Source organism: Tachyglossus aculeatus, chromosome 15 (genome assembly GCF_015852505.1).
Source record: "Tachyglossus aculeatus isolate mTacAcu1 chromosome 15, mTacAcu1.pri, whole genome shotgun sequence".
Classification (NCBI taxonomy): Eukaryota; Metazoa; Chordata; class Mammalia; order Monotremata; family Tachyglossidae; genus Tachyglossus; species Tachyglossus aculeatus.
Genome location: NC_052080.1, coordinates 11,760,072 through 11,782,089, shown reverse-complemented (window position 1 = coordinate 11,782,089; position 22,018 = coordinate 11,760,072). Strand labels below are relative to the sequence as shown.

Here is a 22,018-nt window from a genome sequence, read left to right as displayed (position 1 = left end):
ACAAATGGCAGCAAACCTTGTGACTCCCAGGCCCGTGCCCTAACCCCATGCAGCAGACAAATGGCATCATTATCAATCGTATTTATTGAGCGCTTACTGTGTGCAGAGCACTGTACTAAGCGCTTGGGAAGTACAAGTTGGCAACATATACAGACAGTCCCTACCCAACAGTGGGCTCACAGTCTAAAAGGGGAAATGGCAGCAAACCTTGTGACTCCCAGGCCCCTGCCCTAACCCCATGCAGCAGACAAATGGCAGCAAACCTTGTGACTCCCAGGCCCCTGCCCTAACCCCATGCAGCAGACAAATGGTATCATCAATTGTATTTATTGAGCGCTTACTGTGTGCAGAGCACTGTACTAAGCGCTTGGGAAGTACAAGTTGGCAACATATAGAGACAGTCCCTACCCAACAGTGGGCTCACAGTCTAAACGGGGAAATGGCAGCAAACCTTGTGACTCCCAGGCCCGTGCCCTAACCCCATGCGGCAAACGGCAGCAAACCTTGTGACTCCCAGGCCCGTGCCCTAACCCCATGCAGCAGACAAATGACAGCAAACCTTGTGACTCCCAGGCCCCTGCCCTAACCCGATGCAGCAGACAAATGGTATCATTATCAATTGTATTTATTGAGCGCTTACTGTGTGCAGAGCACTGTACTAAGCGCTTGGGAAGTACAAGTTGGCAACATATAGAGACAGTCCCTACCCAACAGTGGGCTCACAGTCTAAAAGGGGAAATGGCAGCAAACCTTGTGACTCCCAGGCCCATGCCCTAACCCCATGCAGCAGACAAACGGCAGCAAACCTTGTGACTCCCAGGCCCGTGTCCTAACCCTATGCAGCAGACAAATGGTGGCAAGCCTTGTGACTCCCAGGCCTGTGCGTGCCCTAACCCCATGCAGCAGACAAATGGCATCATTATCAATCGTATTTATTGAGCGCTTACTGTGTGCAGAGCACTGTACTAAGCACTTGGGAAGTACAAGTTGGCAACATATAGAGACAGTCCCTACCCAACAGTGGGCTCACAGTCTAAAAGGGGAAATGGCAGCAAACCTTGTGACTCCCAGGCCCCTGGCCTAACCCTATGCAGGAGACAAATGGCAGCAAACCTTGTGACTCCCAGGCCCGTGCCCTAACCCCATGCAGCAGACAAATGGCATCATTATCAATCGTATTGATTGAGCGCTTACTGTGTGCAGAGCAGTGTACTAAGCGCTTGGGAAGTACAAGTTGGCAACACATAGAGACAGTCCCTACCCAACAGTGGGCTCACAGTCTAAAAGGGGAAATGGCAGCAAACCTTGTGACTCCCAGGCCCGTGCCCTAACCCTATGCAGCAGACCAATGGCAGATAACATTGCTTCCCCCTACTGAGAGCACACCTCCTCCAGGAGGCCTTCCCAGATTGAGCCCCCTCTTTCCTTGCTCTCCCGCCCTACCTCCTTCCCCTCCCCACAGAACTTGTATATATTTGTACATATTTATTACTCTATTTACTTTACTTGTACATATTTACTACTCTATAATTTTATTAATGATGTGCATATGGCTCTTTTAGACTGTGAGGCCACTGTTGGGCAGGGACTGTCTCTATATGTTGCCAACTTGGACTTCCCAAGCGCTTAGTACAGTGCTCTGCACACAGTAAGCGCTCAATAAATATGATTGATGATGATGATGATATAGCTATAATTCTATTTATTCTAATGGTTTTGACACTTGTCTACATGTTTTGTTTTGTTGTCTGTCTCCCCCTTCTAGACTGTGAGCCCACTGTTGGGTAGGGACCATCTCTACCTGTGGCCAACTTGTACTTCCAAAGTGCTTAGTACAGTGCTCTGCACACAGTAAGCGCTCAATAAATAGGATTGAAGGAATGAATGAATCTAGTTATATACCTACTGAACAATCTCATCCTATGTCTGCCCACCACTCTATTTTGGGTGATACAGGTGAGAGAACTGATGGTGACTTCCTATACAAACGCAAGGGGCTGGCTGATAAGACAATCACCTGTTATTAGTAGTGATGTTCATAATCATCAACGGGCGTGATCCAGGATGACGGAAATGATGGCTGAGATTGTTTCCTCGAAAAGCTACTTCACTCTTTACGGACGGGAAGGTAATAGCTAGGTCCCTATAAGAGGGCAGTTACAAAATGCTTAGAGGATTCACTGAGAGAATTTTGTCTCACATGGCTAACAACTTATCCTGACAGAACATTTCATTCACTCTGGATCAGACGGGCTCAGTCTAATAAAAATAAAAGCATTTGATCTTAATGAAAAGCTCTCACTAAAACATAGCTGGACTCCCTTCTATCCAATGGCCTCTGGACCCGCCGGCGGTAATTAGGGGACCTTGAAATATTCAAAATTGAGAACCCTCATCAACAGACATGAATCATCTCTCCACCGTTTTAGACCTGATTCTACATTCTGTGTAGCGTGTCCCGTTTCAAGAAATCTAGGTCACATTAAAAAATCCAAAGACATAAAAAAAAAACTTCAGAGGAGTATCCTTTGAAGGAAGGGATTTCATGAGTTACAATGAGCTACAAAGTGAAAAAGACCCAGTCAATAAAAACTGGTTTAAAAGATAAAACCCTTATTCATCCATGATAGAGGGATTTCAGGTTTCGGTCCGGAAGGAATTTATTAACTATTCTCACCTCTAGCCTATGTTTGCCTAAATCTACCTCCTTGGGTTTGTTTTAAGTGAAGGCACTTTACTTTGAAAAGTCTAACTGTTCCTAGACATAGGATTTGCAACAGTGTCCCTCAAAATACACTGGCCGATGACACCTGCATTATAACCCTTCCCGTTAATTCTGGAATGATAGAAATCAGTTGAAAGCTTAGATGGCCAAAGGAAGGAGAGTGCACGTTTCTTTCATGTGCATTTGAGGAAGCCGATGGAACTTTTCTTAGAGAGGAGGTTGCTTTCTGGCAGAATGTCACATTAAGAAAGACATCAGTCATTCAATGGGATTCATTGAGCACTTACTGTGTGCAGAGTACTGTACTAAGCATTTGGGAAAATACAAGGCAATAATAAACGGACACATTCTCTGCCCACGATGAGCTTACAGTCCAGAGGTGGGGAGACAGACATGAATATGAATAAATGAATTACAGAGATGTACATGAGGGCTTTGGAGTTGAGGGGGGGGATGAACAAAGGGAGCAAGTCAGGGCATCTCAGAAGGGACTATGGCCGCAGTCATCCTGAAAACAAAGTCAGCTCGACAGAGAAGGGGCACAATCTGATTCTCTTGTTTCAACCCAGAATGAGGAGTTCAAAAGCTCACTCTCAGTGATAAGACACCATCTCTAAGTGGAGTTTTATGTTTTCAGTTTGGTTATTTACCGATCTCTGCTACCCTTCTCATATCAAATCATCTCTCCTGTCCCCCCCTCAAGGAGGAGCGTTTCTGGCAAAACCTGAATAGCAACATTAATAGAGGAGAGAACATTTCCAAATGGTCGGGATAAGTTGCAATGAGAACAGGTATTTCCAATTATGGCTCTCAGAGGGACCTTACTGGAGTGGGGTGTAGTTAACAATTCTCAGGAGGTGTCCACAGCACATGAATTTAAGGCTCGAGACGGGCTGTGTGCCAGATTTTACATCTGAAAATTGAATTCTTTACCAGCCGATTGGTCAAATGTAGCAACTTCAACTGAGTAAAAACATTTTTAGCAAATCTGAGTAGGCGTTAGATCCTTTTAAAAAGTTTCACATTCAATTCTAGTCAAAAGTAAGAGAACAAAATAAAAGCAGTTCTTCTTAACTTTATATTTTCCTTTCTCCCTGGATGGAGGACTTTTAATTTGCCAGGAGGAGGGAGGTCTAGGGTGTTTTCGTGAAATTTTTTCTTTGCAAAAAGGAACCAAATCCTACTAAATCTGGGTTACTCTTCATTTTTACAATACTATTCACACACTTATGGTATATTTTTTAATTCATGAATTAGATTGTAATGCAATCCCGCTAATAATTTATTAATTATAATCAATCGATGGTATTTATTGAGTGCTTACTACATGCAGACCACTGTACTAAGTGCTTGGGAGAGTACAACACAACAGAATTAGCAGTCACGTTCCCTGCCATAATAAGCTTACCGCCTAGAGGGGGAGAGAGACAGTAATGTAAATAAATTATTTATAATATATAATTTAAAGATACATGCATAACAGCAGGTTATGGCAAAGCCTGTCACCAAAGGTGACAGATCCCACTAAAACGTTAAGATCTCTGAGGATCATGTCTACCAATTCTATTGTACTGTATTCTCCAAAACGCTTAGTACCGTGCTCCTTACCACTGATAAAGACCACTGATCGAGGATTTAACGTAGTCAATAGTCGTGACCAAGTGGTTGAAAAGGCCATTTGCGGTATTCTGGTATCTGTGCCCTGGTGGTACAAACCCTAAGGAGATATTCGGATGATCGGGCCTGGCTTTACAGACTCCACAAGAGGCCACGGACAGAAAGAGAGGCCTACAACGATGTGGTAGTTGAGTCAGAATATGACAAGCTCCCTCCCCAGTGTGGTAGCAACTTTAGCTACAGATGATTGTGCCTTTGGCTCCAAAACCTGTTGCAAAAATCCCTAACAATATGCTACTTTCTAGCAAATAGCAAATACTTTCTAGACATGCTGAGAAGCAGCGTGTCTCAGTGGAAAGACCACGGGCTGTGGAGTCAGAGGTCATGGATTCAAATCCCGGCTCTGCCAATTGTCAGCTGTGTGACTTTGGGCAAGTCACTTCACTTGTAGCGCTTAGTACAGTGCTCTGCACACAGTAAGCACTCAATAAATACGATGATGGATTGATTGATTGATTCTATGGGCCTCAGTTCCCTCATCTCTAAGATGGGGATTAAGGCTGTGAGCCTCCCGTGGGACAACCTGATCACCTTGTAACCTCCCCAGCACTTAGAACAGTGCTTTGCATATAGTAAGCATTGAATAAATGCCATTATTATTATTATTAAATATGGATGTTGCACAAGACTGCCAGGCCTGTGGATTAAATAAGGTATTTTTCCCTCCCTCCCAAATAATATGATCTGCCATGTCTCCCTAGGACACAGCCTTTAAGCTTGTTAATCATTTGGCGCTGGCCTATTATAGTGTCTTCGGATTCTTGTATCCTCAATATTGCAACTTTTTTGTTCCCACACTGCTTTTCCGCGATGAAGTAACTGTCTTGATACATTTCAGGGCCGTATTCATGAAGCAGCCTCTGCATAAACTTGACGAGTTTTGAATACAGGCCTTAAAGATGATGCATGTGATGAGCAGATAAATAGATGCCTTTGTTGAAGGATAAAGCTCCTTTCTATTGGTAGACAATAGAAAGCTTTATATTCCACAATCTAGGTCAGCATGCCCGGTGTGGAAAGATAGATCCTGAGACAGCCAGAACCAAATAATGAACAAGAACAATATGAGTGAGGGTTTTTTTTATGTGTGTGCACGTGTGTGTCGGGGGGAGCTTTTCTAAAGTACCTACGGTACCTCAATTTTCGATCTCCCTACTTACCACTTTTTCCATTCTGCTGGCTTTTCTGTGGGGGAGTGGAGAAGGGTAAGGCTATATGGGGAGTATTTTTCCTCTGTCAATGGAAGATGTTAGAATTTGGGCAGCAGCTGCTTAGTAATACTAATCATCATCATCATCATATTATTACTACTAATAATAATGATGATTTTGGTATTTGTTAAGTTTACTATGTGCCAAGCACAGTGCTAAGTGGTGGGAAACATATAATGAGATCAGTGTGCCTCCAATCCACATGCTGCTAATAGTTGAAGTGGGAGGGAGAACAGGTATTTCCTTTCTATTTTCCAGTTGAGGAAGCAAGCAGAGAGAACTTAAGTGACTTGTTCAAGGTCACACCACAGGCAAACAGTAGAGTTGGGGCTAGAATTCAGGTTTCCTGATTCCCAGTCTTACGCTTTATCCACTAGGCCTTGCTGCTTCTGGTTAGGAAATCAAAAAGTCACTGTAGGAAAAGCCATGAATGTCTCTTGATTTTCTGGACTTCACTGAGAATTCCCTGTAGGCTGCAACCTGGACATGCCTTTCCATCATCTTTTTCAATCATATCATTGAGTGCTTACTGTGTGCAGAGCACTGTACTAAGTGCTTGGGAGAGTACAACACAACAATGTCAAAGACACATTCTGTTTTCCTCTTCCCCACCCCAATTCCGAACAATCCTATTTGCAAGAGCACAGTTACATTGATCCTAGGGCTTGCATTGATGCTCTAGAGTGAAGACTAATAATAATAATAATAATAATAATAATAATAATAATAATAATAATAATAATAATGGCATTTGTTAAGCGCTTACTACATGCAAAGCACTGTCCTAAGCCCTGGGGTGGATACAAGATGATCAGGTTGTTCCATTTGGGGCTCACAGTCTTAATCCCCATTTTACAGATGTGGTAACAGAGGCACAGAGAAGTTAAGTGACTTGCCCAAAGTCACACAGCTGACAAGTGACGGAGCCGGGATTAGAATCCATGACTCCTGACTCCCATGCCCGTGCTCCTTCCACTGAGCCATGCTGCTTCTCTAATGCAAAATTTCCTGTTCCACTTTCCCTAACTCATCTTTTAAGAACAATTTATTCAGGTTTCTGGTCCTTGGAAATGCTGAAAGCACAGCCTGACCATTTCATTTGTTCTACATATTTAATGCTACAGTGTTAAACTCTTCTGGAACTGTTTAATTGCATATGCCTTTTGGAATCTTGAATTAAAAATAAGATTAATGATTTAATTTTAATCTTGACAGGATGAGCCATTATTTAAAATACTGGCTTAATGTTAAAATAAATGATTTTAACAAACATCATTTATTAATGTGGCCATTACAAACAGTGGTGAAATGCCATTTAACAACAAGGATAACATCTTAGCTACCACAAATAGAACTGGGAACTCTTTCACTTAGAGCCCCGGCCTTCCATTTCTAATCTCTTCTTGGCTCACAATTATATGCAGAGATTAATGCGACCTTTTCCCCTACAGGAGAACAAGATTATCTTTCCTTCATTTTCTTCTCGTTCAGGTACACTTCAGTCAGACTTCTATCTGACTGATTCAATAAGAAATTCCCACAATTGTGCTAAATCAACGTGATCACTAATTTTTGTTTCTCTAGGAGCGGAAATGGATTCTTTCTGAGGTCCCACTAGACTGTAAGCTCGTTGTGGGCAGGGAATGTGTCTGTTTATCGTTATACTGTACTCTCCCAAGTGCTTAGTTCAGTGCTCTGCACACAGTATGGGCTCAATATATACAATTGGATGAATGAGTTCGTTCAGAACAGGGAGAAGGTCAGTGTCTGCAAAACAGGCTCCTTAGAGCAGTGTCAGCAAATAGCAGGATGTGGAATCCGGTTATGTTCGGGTGTTTGCAGCTTCATCACCACCTTCGGTAATTGAGTTTAATGTCTCTGTCTTAATACTACTGCTTTTAGGCTCAGATTCTGGGGATGGGGACCTTCTGATTGGTTCTTGCGAATTTACTCAGACTGAGCAGCCAAAGCGACTGCATCCAGAGAATTTAGGAGGACAAAGGGAGATGAAGAATCTGACCAGGATTTGAATCTGACCAGAGGTCTTGGGGGACTTGGTGTGAGAGAATATTTCCCCCAGACAAAACTAGCAACCAGCAACGAATTTTTCACTCAAAGACACAATTAAAAAGTATGCAAGATGAAACCCCGAGGGAAGCCGAGAACTCAGGGATAACTAATGATGATGCTGTTTCCTTACTATGAAGTAAGCCCAGAACCTAGAGCCAGGGCACTATTCTGAAGCTGTAATTGCAAATAGACAGAAAAGGAAAACTTCAAACACTGAGCTCAACAATTAAATCATAAAACACAACTTTTCTGGCTTATCTTTCCACAAGTAGTGATTGAGCAAAGACAGCACCTCACCAACTGGCCTTGGGCCAGGATTGGGAGCTGGGGCTGGAAGGTGACATAGACTTTGTGGACAATAATCAGGAAAGAAGAGAGTAACTTCCCCCTCCACTTCAGCCCTTACCTGCCTCTTCCAGGAGAATTGTAGGAGCTTGACTCCACTCAGAACAGCACCTGTGCTTCCTGGGAAATGTAGTTTTTCCATCTCCTCTGCAATTTCTGTGCCAACTTTAAACTGCCTGTGTGACAGGGACTGTGCTCATGAGAAGCAGTATGGCCCAATGGATACAGCGTCGGCTTGAGAGTCGGAAGGACCTGGGTTCTAATCCCAGCTCCTCCACTGGCCTGCTGTGTGATGATGGGCAAGTCATTTCACTTCTCTGTACCTCAGTTACCTCGTCTGTAAAATGGGGATTAAGACTGTGAGCCCCTCATGGGACATGGACTGTGAACAAACTGATTAGCTTGTATCTACCCCAGCATTTAGAATAGTGACTGGCACATAGTAAGTACTTCATCATCATCATCAATCGTATTTATTGAGCGCTTACTGTGTGCAGAGCACTGTACTAAGCGCTTAGGAAGTACAAATTGGCAACATATAGAGACAGTCCCTACCCAACAGTGGGCTCACAGTCTGGAAGGGGGTGACAGAGAACAAAACCAAACATACTAACAAAATAAAATAAATAGAATAGATATGTACAAGTAAAATAAATAAATAAATAGAGTAATAAATATGTACAAACATATATACATATATACAGGACAAACACCATTAAAAACAAATAAACCAACAAAAGAACCTGAGTACCGTATATTCATTCATTCATTCAATCGTATTTATTGAGCACTTACTGTGTACAGAGCACTGTACTAAGTGCTTGGGAAGTACAAGTTGGCAGCATATAGAGATGGTCCCTACCCAACAGTGGGCTCACAGTATATCTACCCTAGCATTTATTACAGGGCTTGGAATATAGTAAATACTTACATACCACAATTACTGATCCTATCATTATCATCAACTGGACTCCTGAATAGATGGACTGAAATCATACTGCACTGTACTCTCCCAAGCGCTTACTATAATGCTTTGCACACAGTAAGTGCTCAATAAATAAGGAATGAATGAAAGAATATGGGCCTCCCCAAAGGCTTACTAAGCACAACCTAATATAGTTGATTAGTTGAATGTAGAATTGTATCTCTGTGTTTTCCCCTCGGTGATGTTTGAAGATCTGAGGAAAGAGTATAATATCCGGATTGGTAAAGCACCTATGTTGAGTTGAATCAAATACTGAAATACACTCAGGGCATTTTTACAGGAAGCACATTTGATTATCAATGGGCTATTATATTAATTACAAATGGTCTATTTAATCATGATGTAACTAATGTCAGCTCTTATTTTATTATGAATGGTTAATTTAACAGTTATAACTCGCCCACAACAACTCTACTACAAATGCATTTACTTTTATTTGGGCATTTCAACAGAAATGATTTATTAACCCTATCTAAACCATTTATAATAGCACAAACAAACAATAAAAGGCAGTAACTTCATTTAGAGTGATTGCTAGTTTTTTAAACTCATGTTGTACATGCTTTGCCGGCTATCTCTATAGCATTTATAATTTCTTGATCACTGCCAAGAAAGAGAGTACGGTATTTTTTTTAATGATTTATTGATCAAAGAATTAAAGTGCTATGTTCCAAAGGAATTTTCAAAATGATATAGTGAGAACCTACTGCCAATTAAACATGTAGTAATAAATTGTTGCCATTTAAAGACCATTTATTAAACCCAATTACTATCAGCCATCTTCCAAATATTGCATATATGACTCATATGAATCGCTGGGCTAGTATCAGATTGGCTGACTGAATTCTGAATATTTAACTACCAAGGCAGTTAATATGTTAATATGTTTTATATTATTTTTATTATTTTATATAATTTATATAATATGTTAATATGTTTTGTTTTGTTCTCTGTCTCCCCTTCTAGACTGTGAGCCCACTGTTGAGTAAGGACCGTCTCTATATGTTGCCAACTTGTACTTTCCAAGTGCTTAGTACAGTGCTCTGCACAAGCGCTCAATAGATACAATTGATTGATTGATTGAAGGCAGCTGTGACTGCAGCAGAGGTGGCCATATTCCTTAAAGCATCAATAAATCTTAAATGGTCACCTGTTATGTACAATTTGCACAAGACTGTCGGTGCACAGAGACTGCACTAGACATGCAATCAGCTGGGTTGCAAGATAAAATGCATTACAATGCCTTAAAGGGATTTTCCCATTTGATTTTGTATCATCAATCGTGTTTATTGAGCGCTTACTGTGTGCAGAGCACTGTACTAAGCGCTTAGGAAGTACAAGTTGGCAACATATAGAGACAGTCCCTACCCAACAGTGGGCTCACAGTCTAGAAGAGTGGGCTCACAGTCTAACTATATCACTAGCACATGTACTTCTTCCGCCTTCAGATCTGACAAACCTCCACTCTCCCCATCCTCAAAGCCCAATTAAAATCATATCTCCTCCAAGAAGCCTTCCCTGACTAATCTCTCAATGGGTGTGTACGCTTTAAATACTTTGAAACTCATCCCGCCCCCAACCCTCCAGCACTTAGGTCCAGATTCTTATACTCCACTGCTTCCCCTAGCTGGAATTTACTTACTGTCTGTCTCCCCTACAGGGTTGTAAGCTCCTTGAGGGTACGGAGTCTACCCATTTTATTGTACTGTGCTTTCCCAAGTACTTCTATACAGTGCTTTACACACAGTGCACTCTCAATAAACTCGAGCCTGTAAGCTCCTCTTGGGCAGGGAATGTGTCTGCCAACTCTGCTGCTTTGTACTCTCCCAAGCACTTAATACAGACTAAGCTCATTCTGGACAGGGAGCACGTCTGTTATACTGTACTCTCCCAAGTGCTCAGTACAGTGCTCTGTACACAGCAGGTGCTCAATAAATATAATAATAATGGCATTTATTAAGCACTTACTATGTGCAAAGCATTGTTCTAAGTGTTGGGGAGACTACAAGGTGATAAGGTCATCCCACGGGGGCTCACAGTCTTAATCCCCATTTCACAGATGAGGTAGCTGAGGCACAGAGAAGTGAAGTGACTTGCCCTAAGTCACACAGCTGACAATTGGCAAAGCTGGATCGAACCCATGCCCTCTGACTCCGAAGCCCATGCTCTTTCCACTGAGCCACGCCGCTTCTCTAATAATGATGGTATTTGTTATGTGCAAAGCACTGTTGTAAGCACTGGGTGGATACAAAGTGATCAGGTTGTCCCACGTGGGGCTCACTTCAGTGTTCTGCATACAGTAAGCATTCAATAAATACCACCGATTGAATAAATACCATCAAAGGTTCATACACACGGCCTAATCACAAGGATCAGTTAAAAAACAATTGAAAAATTTGTCAGCCCTTACTCACCTAAGACTTGATCACACTCAATAATAATTGTGGTATTTGTTAAGCAGTCATTATCTGCCTTTTTGTTAGTATGTTTGGTTTTGTTCTCTGTCTCCCCCTTCTAGACTGTGAGCCCACTGTTGGGTAGGGACTATATATGATGCCAACTTGTACTTCCCAAGCGCTTAGTACAGTGCTCTGCACACAGTAAGCGCTCAATAAATACGATTGATTGATTGATTGATCTGCCTGGCACTGTACTAAGCACAAAGGTGGAGCCAAGCAAATCAGGTTGGACACAGTCCCTGTCCCAAATGGAGCTCACAGTTTCAATCCACATTTTCCAGATGAGGTAACCAAGGCACAGAGAAATGAACCGGAGGTCACACAGCAGACAAGTGGCAGAGCCAGGATTAAAACCCATGACCTCCTGACTCCAAGGCCCGTGGTCTATCTATTAAGCCATGCTGCTTCTGTACGCCCTGATCTAGATTCAGCATATTTAGGTTTTTTACATGGCAAATCTAGCAGTGGCATCATGTAAAGAGACTGGAGACTCTGAGCAATTTGGTCAGTGGGCAACTCCTCCTGCTCAGGTTTCTAAATGAGAGGTTCAAACAGGAAAAGAAGTCGTGGCTTTTATATTCTTATCTTTGGGGACTGCCCCCCAACTTCCCAAAAACCCCCTCACTGTCACCATCGACCTTGCCACTGGCCTAATCGATGCCATTATTCATCCCCATTATCACAATTATCACCATTATCATCAGCACCATCACTATCATTTCACAACACCGCTGCGTAATGTCCGTGGTACTGGAAGATAAGTGGATATGTATCAGAGGATAAGTGCCATCGTCATAGCTGGGTAATTTCTAGCTAAAGTCCTCTAGACTGTGAGCTCACTGTGGACAGAGAACGTGTCTACAAACTCTGTTGTACTCTAATGAGCGCTTAGCACGGTGCTCTATGCATAGTAAGCTCTTTCTGAATACCACTGATTGATTGAATCAATGGCTATCTCAAAGAGAATCACTTAGAAGAATCCTAGAATTGCCGACTAAAGACCTTCTTACCTCTGTTCATTTTTACCTTCTTTAGAATGTAAGCTCGTTTTGGGCAGGGAACGTGTCTGCCAACTCTGTTGTAGCTTATTCTCCCAAGTGCTTATAACAGTGCTCTGCACACAGTAGCACTCAGAATTGTGATGGATTGACTGATTCCAGGATGCATCTCCATTCACTGCATCTTAGGGGAACCAGATATCATCCAATCAGCCCTCCCTTTGGGGTTCTACCAGTAGTCATTTTAAAATGCCTTTCCAAGTCAGAGAAATACTGAGTTAACAACAGGTGGTGATAAAAAAAACAAACAAAACATTTTAGCATCTTTTATTTTAAATGATCTGAGTCAAGGTAAATTACCTGAGGCAAAAGACATAATTGTAGTTTCCTCTTGGCTTTGAATCAACTGTCATTTTAAACTGTTTACACCATTGTTTGGTGAAATTTAAGAGTTTGGAAGGAGGCCAATTCAATAGAGCCATTCGCTGTAGCAGGCATAGCATTCTACCTTTATGATGATAAAGTCATTTATTAAGCTGCTATGCTGTGCTGAGCCCTGCAATGGACATACGCTTATGAGATGGGACGGAGTCCCTGTCAAACTGGGCTAACAATCGAGCTTGTTCCCATTTTACAGATGAGGAAACTGAGGCGTAGAGAGCTTTGGTGACTTGGACGAGGTCACAGAATAGCGAATGGCAGAGTCGGGACTAGAATCTGTGTCCCCTGTCTTCCAGTACTGTGCCCTTTTTCTAACACAACTAGCAGATTTGTGGGCCTTCCCAAACACCCACTTTCCACACAAATGAACTGAAAATGAAAACGAAGGCATAAAAAAGGACAATGGAAAATATGCCTTAGCCAACTCAGTTCCTTAGAAAGGAAATCTCCCAATCCTTGTAGAGTTTTTGCTACCCTGACTACTCAACATATACTCTGGTGAAGCGATATTTTTCTTCAATTCGAGATCAACTTGTGGCACTTTTTCCTGAAGTGAAAATATTGGAAATTTTTATTTTAACAAAAGCTAATGCTAGGAGACTACGAAGTAGGATCAATAAACTCCATTTGTCGATGCACATTTGAAATAAAGAATCAAGCCCTCGGTTGGCAGGTAAGTACTTAGATGCAGTCATGTATGCCAAATAATGCACAAAAGAATAAAAGAGTGATTTGTATTGGGATCTTTTGGGAGACAACATGTGGCAGCAAAAAACCTGGGGGGAAAAACTCCCATTAAAGTAACTACAAGGATAAGATAGACAACTACACAGTGACGACAGTAATCTAAAACATACTATACAAGATGAGAACAGATGATGTGCTTTTAAAAGAAGAGTATTCTTTTGAATAACATTTATTTTCCAAGGCACTGGCAACTGTCAGTGACTATAAAATTAGAAAAAGTGTTGTCACAAAACACTGCTGAATTTTTTTTATGTTTATTTTCACAAATTAGAAATAATTTTCGTTATTTACTAAACAGATTGCCAAGCAGATTTATCCACCCTATAACTCTCATCACACTATGGTAAAGGAAAAGATAACAGCTGTAACACTGAAAGTATTTACATTACAGAGACCTTGGGAGAAATATCACTCCAATAAGTTATGGCCAGGCAAAATGCATCTAATCTTCACTGCCATTCAAGATAGGCATCCATGTTTCCTTTGCTGATAGCATGTTTAAAGGAAAAAACACACATGCTGCATAACCACACCTCGTAACATTATGTAGCTCTTCCTAATATCACTGGCACAGGATGATATATATGTTATATTATATATATTGTAGCTATAATTCTATTTATTCTGATGGTTTTGACACCTGTCTACATGTTCTGTTTTGTTGTCTGTCTCCCCCTTCTAGACTGTGAGCCCGTTGTTGGGTAGGGACCGTCTCTATATGTTGCCGACTTGGGCTTCCCAAGAGCCTAGTACAGTGCTCTGCACACAGTAAGCGCTCAATAAATATGATTGAATGAATGAATGAATGCTAGGCTGCAGAGAGAGAGGCCACGTCAAAGAGAGAGGCCACACTGAGAAGAAATATGGAAAGGGAGAGGGCATGGAAAGTGAAAGTCAGAGGAACTGGGTTCAAATTCATTCATTCATTCAATCGTATTTATTGAGCTCTTACCATGTGCAGAGCACTGTACTAAGCGATTGGGAAGTACAAGTTGGCAACATATAGAGATGGTCCCTACCCAACAACGGGTTCACAGTCTAGAAGGGGGAGACAGACAACAAAACATGTGGACAGGTGTCAGGTCATCAGAATAAATAAAAGTAAAGCTAGATGCACATCATTAACAAAATAAATAGAATAGTAAATATGTACAAGTAAAATAAACAGAGTAATAAATCTGTACAAACATATATACAGGTGCTGTGGGGAGGGGAAGGAGGTAGGGCTCTGCTACTTGTCTGCTGCTTGGGTAAGTCACTCTACTTCTCTGGGCCTCAGTTACCTCATCCGTAAAATGGGGATTAAGACCGTAAGGCCCATGTAGGATTTGTCTGACCTGATTAGCTTGTACCTACTTCAGCGCTAGTACAGTGCCCCCCGCCCAACCTTTAGCTGCACATTCAATCTTGATCTGGTTCTCTAGTGGAACTATTTGTACATCCTCAAGAGTATAAGCACCTTGTGATCAGGTAATATGTCTCAGGCTTCTGCAGTGCTTTTCTAAGTGCTTAGTGCACAGTACATGCTCAAGAAATATCATTACTACCACTACGACTACTACTACCGTGACTCTTGGCTAAGATAAAGCCCTTATATCTCCCACAGTGATTGACCTGGATGAAATGGCAAAGGACTTACATAGGTTTGGTTCCTGATTGGTTTTCTGCTCGTTCTCGCCCGTCCCACCATCGACCTCCAGCCCACGTCTTCCCCTGGACTGGAACGCCCTCCCTCCTCACATCCACCAAGCTAACTCTCTTCCTCCCTTCAAGGCCCTACTGAGAGTTCACCTCCTCCAGGAGGCCTTCCCACACTGAGCCCCCTTTTTTCTCTCCTCCTCCCCATCCCCCCTGCCCTACCTCCTTCCCCTCCCCACAGCACCTGTATATATGTTTGTACAGATTTATTACTCTATTTGTTTTACTTGTACATATTTACTATTCTATTCATTATGTTAATAATGTGCATCTAGCTTTATTTTTATTTCTTCTGATGACCTGACACCTGTCCCCATGAGCACTGAAACAGCAAAATTGGATCACTCCCTTTGAAGAATCCTCTGCTTTCTCCCACTTCCATAAAAGGCTGATCTACAAACACTTCCCCTCTGCTTTCTCCCACTTCCATAAAAGGCTGATCTACAAACACTCCCCCAGCTACGTACTCATCCCTAAGGGGATAAGTGAAAGGCTAGGCCGAGGTTGGAGGGGGGCGGGGGGTGCTCCAGTGAATCGAAAAATAACTGTCAGCTATATAGCTAATAATAGAATGACTCTCCGGTTCTCTGGACCACACCTGTTATCTTTTCATTCCAACTCAAATGGAATTTTGGTGTTTTTATCCAAAAATCAGTCTTTATCGTATCTATAATGCTTTGCTCCAAGTCTGGTTTCTTTTACTAAATAAACGCTCAGCAGCATTTCCCAAGCAGTTTTGGAGAAAACAGGGTCCCATGTATTTGCAACATTGGTGCAAATGGCATTCTTTTTTCACTGAACTTATTGTTAGCACATCAATTCTTGCTATTTCTGAGTATTTCACTGTGCTACAACGGGTAATGTGTTTGAGTACAGCAAAGTCTTATCATTTCCATAGACTGAACTGTGAAGTTTGGATTTTCTCAGGAAGATTTTCAACCTTCAATTCTACAGACTTCTGAATTAAGAGACCAGGTCTAGTTCATGGCCGCTATCAACAAAAGTACCATGACAAAATGGTTCGAATCTTGACAATAAACCTTTCATTTAATTTGAAATGCAAGCAAGTAATTGTTGGGATTCTTTTCCAAATGACTAGATGTCTCCCCTTCCAGACTGTAAGCTCATTGTGGACAGAGAATAGGCCTACCATCTCCGTTAGAAGCAGCACCGGAGTGGCGGATAGAAGGTACCATGACAAAATGGTTCGAATCTTGACAATAAACCTTTCATTTAATTTGAAATGCAAGCAAGTAATTGTTGGGATTCTTTTCCAAATGACTAGATGTCTCACCATCTAGACTGTAAGCTCACTGTGGACAGGGAATAGGCCTACCATCTCCATTAGAAGCAGCACCGGAGTGGCAGATAGATCACGGTCCCGGTACTCAGAAGTTCATGGGTTCTAATCCTGGCTCCACCACTTGTCGACTGGGAGACCCTGGGCAAGTCACTTCACTTCTCTGGGTCTGTTACCTCATCTCTAAAATGAGGATGGAGACTATGAGCCCCACATGGAACAGGGACTGTGTCCAGCCCGATTTACTTTTATCCACCCCACTGCTGAGTACAGGGCCTGGCACATAGTGATTGCTTAAAAAATACCATCATCATTATTATTATTGTACTGTATTCTCCCAAGTACTTAGTACAGTTTACTGACCACAGTTAGTGCTCAATACAATTGACTGATAGAATGCTCTAGAAGGTTACTTAACTTCTCATCAAACTTAGTATTCAACCAGCTTCTGAGTTGGCTACAAATTGTTGCACCTGTTCCCTCCGTTAGTGATTTCTTTTATTTCATAAGAATCTCTTCTCAATCACAGTAGTTTAAGAGGAGAGCATTATCTGAAGGATCTCTGCACTCTGCACATTTTTCCCCATTCTATGCCCTCTGTTAAAAGTGCACATTAAAAGACTGAGCCCCCTCCTTCCTCTCCCCCTCGTCCTCCTCTCTCCATCCCCCAGTCTTACCTCCTTCCCTTCCCCACAGCACCTGTGTATATGTATATATGTTTGTACATATTTATTACTCTATTTATTTTACTTGTACATATCTATTCTATTTATTTTATTTTGTTAATATGTTTGGTTTCGTTCTCTGTCTCCCCCTTCTAGCCTGTGAGCCCACTGTTGGGTAGGGACTGTCTCTATATGTTGCCAACTTGTACTTCCCAAGCGCTTAGTACAGTGCTCTGCACACAGTAAGCGCTCAATAAATACGATTGATTGATTGATTGATTGCACCATGGGTTTTATCTTGAGAAAACAGTGCTCCATTTTGGAATTTGCTAATCACCTCTGTCATTTCTAATGGTACTTCTCAGTAATTCCTAAATGTGATTTGTGATCCCTTCACACAGAAAACCTGAAAGTGCCGCAATGGTCATCTCATTTACTTTCTACTTCCAGGATTCCCCACTTCCTCCTTTATTAGGACATGTCTTTGGACACCTTTATACCCTTTAGAGCCCTTGGGAGACTGCTATGGTTGTTAAACTGTAAGTTCACTGTGGGCAGGGACTGTGTCTGTTTCTTATTATATTGTATTTTCCCAAATAATAATAATAATAATAATGATAGCATTTATTAAGCGCTTACTATGTGCAAAGCACTGTTCTAAGTGCTGGGGAGGTTACAAGGTGATCAGGTTGTCCCATGGGGGGGCTCACAATCTTCATCCTCATTTTCCAGATGAGGGAACTGAGGCACAGAGAAGTTAAGTGACTTGCCCAAAGTCACACAGCTGACAAGTGGCGGAGCCGGAATTTGAACCCATGCCCCCTGACTCCAAAGCCAATGCTCTTTCCACTGAGCCACGCTGTTTCCCTTCCCTGCTTAGTACAGTGCTCTGCACAACTGTAAGTTCATTGTGGGCAGGGACTGTGTCTGTTTCTTATTATATTGTACTCTCCCAAGTGCTTAGTATAGTGCTCTGCACACAATAAGCACTCAAAATATGATTAAATGAATGAACTAAGGACTGTTCACTAAACCACTGGAGACTAGGGAAACTCCCACTGCCACTTGCTAAGTATTCATTTTGTGTCAAGCACAATACTAAGCACTGGGGGAGATACAAGATAATCAGGCTGGGTGTCCCACATGGGGCTCACAGTCTAAACAGGAGGGAGAACCAGGGTTGAATCCCCGTTTTACGGAAGAGGAAAATGAGGTTCAGAGAAGTCAAACGACTTGCCCAAACTCACACAGCAGTTAAGCGGATGGACCCAGCATTAGAACCCAGGTTTGTGCTCTTTCATATTGGCCATGATGCCTCTCACTTCCAAGATGTATTTTCTTGCCTGTCTTGCTACTGATAACCTTGGTTTCTTGACTCTGTCGTTTGTTGCAGTCCACTGTTATCTTTCATTCATTCCTTCAATCGTATTTATTGGATGCTTACTGTGGTCAAAGCACTGTACTAAGTGCTTGGGAGAGTACAATACAACAAACAACAAACGACAAACAAATCGTCTAGACTGGGAGCACCACAAAGGACAAAGGACTGTGCTTGATCTGTTACGACTGTAGCTATTTCAGCCCCTAATCCAGGGTTTCGGACATAGTAATATCTTAACAAATGCCACTATTACTATTATTATTAGTTACAGTTCAGCTAATTCTGACCTTGGATAAATCATCCAACCCATATTTGCTTCTGAAAATGTATATGCATAAATTTTCCTCAACCGAGAGACATTAAGAAACTAGTTTCAATAGCTGTAGCAAAGGGCTAACACTAGTAATAGTAGTTATTTAACTCTTACTGTGTGCAGGGCCCTGGACTAAGTGGAGGGGAAAAAATTACACGGGTTAGGAAACATAGAGAATAAGGAAACAGTGTGGCCTAGTGGAAAGAGCTCAGACCTGAGAGTCAGATGACCTGGGTTCTAATCCCTGCTACCTGCCTGCTATGTGATCTTGGGCAAGTCACTCAACTTCTCGGTTTCCTCATCTGTAATAACAATAATAATAATAATAATAATAATAATAATAATTATAGCATTTATTAAGCGCTTACTATGTGCAAAGCACTGTTCTAAAAATGGGAATTAAATACCTGTTCTCCCTACCAATTAGACCGTGAGCCTGATGATGATGTCTGACCTGTTTATCTCATACCTAATGACTCTCTCCTGTGCCGCTGCGGCCCAGAACAGGTGAGTTTTGACTTATAGCAGGTTGCCTTCCACTCGCTAGCCACTACCCAAGCTAGGAATGGAATGGGTAGGCCTCTGCTTGACTCTCCTTCCCACTGCCGAGACTGGTTGAATACTGGAAACTCTCCAGGTGTGATCCTGAGAGGGGGCTTGGCACCTAGTAAGTGATTAACCACTACCATCACTTTTATAATTCAGAAATAAAAACTGCTGTTTTCCTTTTTATTGTACGATTCATTTACAGCCAGCCAAAACACTCTGGAACTCAGGAGTCTGTAAGGTGAATCTGAACCATCGGATAACTTGGGGAAGCTTACAAAGAGGAACTATCCGAGGCTTCCTGATTCCCACACTCTCTTCTGGGTCGGATGCCTTTCCTAAAGGAAGCTGCAAAGGATCCCTTCACAACCCTGATTATTCTGAAGAGAAGGGCACACATCCCTTATTTTTAGAAGGATTAACTCTTTGAAACCTCTAATGTGCCGTTTAACAAACTGGAAAAAATAATTTACTTAATGGACCCAAATACTTATTCAAGTGACCTTAAAGTGTCCTGAAAGACCCAGTGCCGTTGCAAAGAGTGACTCTAATCAACTAAGAAATATCGGGTAAGTCGCTTTGAAGACTGAGCTTTTCCTTGAATTGAGGCAATCTCTCCATCAGCAGCATAATGAATGGGTTATGTTTCAACCTTACACCATCACAGAAAATATTGATCAATAAGTGCCACTGATAAAAAAACCCATCCATCCTGGCATTCTCCTATGAATTGCGCTCGTGACTCATAGCAAAGAGTGCCAGGAATTCCTCCAGTTTCAGAAAAGCACCCCAACTTGCTACAGCACGGGTCAGAAAATATAGCCGGCCAAAGGGATAGTGATCCCCTGAGAAGCAGCGTGGCTCAGGGGAAAGAGCCCGGGCTTTGGAGTCACAGGTCATGGGTTCAAATCCTGGCTCCGCCAATTGTCAGCTGTGTGACTTTGGGCAAGTCACTCAACTTCTCTGTGCCTCAGTTCCCTCATCTGTAAAATGGGGATGAAGACTGTGACCCCACATGGGGCAATCTGATCACCTTGTATCTCCCCCAGTGCTTAGAACAGTGCTTTGCACATAGTAAGCACTTAATAAACGCCATTATTATTATCTATTCCTGGGTTTTAATCCCAGCTCTGCCTCTTTTTTTTAATGGTATCTGTTGAGTGCTTACTATGTGCCAGGCACTGTACTAAGAACTGGGGTACATGCAAGATAATCAGGTTGGACACAGTCCAAGTCCCACATGGGGTTCACAGTCTTAATCTCCATTTTTCAGATGAGGTTACTGAGGCATAGAGAAGTGAAGTGACTTACCCAAGGACACAGAGCAGACAAGCATCAGAGCTGGAATTAGAACCCAGGTCATCTGACTCCCAGGCTTCACTAATTACTGAGGGTGACATTTCACCTATGAGTGCATGGGTGGACAAAATGACCAATGGGGTTTCCACAGTCCCAGCTCCACCGGGCACAAGAAAATGTTCTGCTTCCCAGATTATGTTGTAATTGCCCAAGCACTTACTACACTGCTCTGAACACAGTAAGCACTCAATAAATACCATTGATTGATTGTTCCTTTTGTTGTCGTGCATCATATTTGCAGTGATAAATATTATGGGGGAAGAGTATAATGATAATAATAATAATGATGGTATTTGTTAAGCACTTACTATGTGCATAGCACTGTTCTAGGAGCTGGGGGGGATACAAGGTGATCAGGTTGTCCCACATGGGGCTCACAGTCTTCATCCCCATTTTACAGTTGAGGTAACTGAGGCACAGAGAAGTTAAGGGACTTACCCAAAGTCACACAGCTGCAGAGCTGGGATTAGAACCCATAACCTCTGACTCCCAAACCCGGGCTCTTTCCACTGAGCCATGCTGCTTCTCTAAGTAGTTCTCTAATTCTTTAAGTTGTCTTCCTCATCCGCCCCACCCCCCCTTCAATAACCATGGACACTCTAGACTGCCAGTTTGTTATGGGCAGGGAACGTGTCTGCTAATTCTGTTGAATTGTACTCTCCCACGTGCTTAGTACATGCCCTGCACATAATTTAAGTGCTCAGTAAAGATGACCGGTCAACTGATCGTTCTGCCTTCGATTCAGGTGCCTGACGTGGAGGTCTTGGGTCGGCCTGCGTGTCCATGAAGAGGGGGAGAGGGGAGGGCAGAGAGAAGCAGAAGCAGAGTGGCTCAGTGGAAAAGAGCACGGACTTTGGAGTCAAAGGTCATGGGTTCAAATTCCGGCTCTGCCAATTGTCAGCTGTGTGACTTTGGGAAAGTCACTTCACTTCTCTGTGCCTCAGTTACCTCATCTGTAAAATGGGGATTAAGACTGTGAGCCCCCCGTGGGACAACCAATCACCTTGTCACCTCCCCAGTGCTTAGAACAGTGCTTTGCACATAGTAAGCGCTTAATAAATGCCATCATTATTATAATTATTAGAAGCAGCATGGTGT

The 22,018-nt window shown here is 42.3% G+C and overlaps 1 non-coding gene across 1 annotated transcript; it reads right to left on the bottom strand.

Moving 5' to 3' along the window:
• Positions 1-19,532: 19,532 nt before the first annotated feature.
• LOC119937901 lies at positions 19,533-19,670 on the bottom strand. The gene has a single exon (XR_005454273.1). It is a non-coding gene; the product is annotated as a small nucleolar RNA SNORA7 (small nucleolar RNA).
• Positions 19,671-22,018: the final 2,348 nt, after the last annotated feature.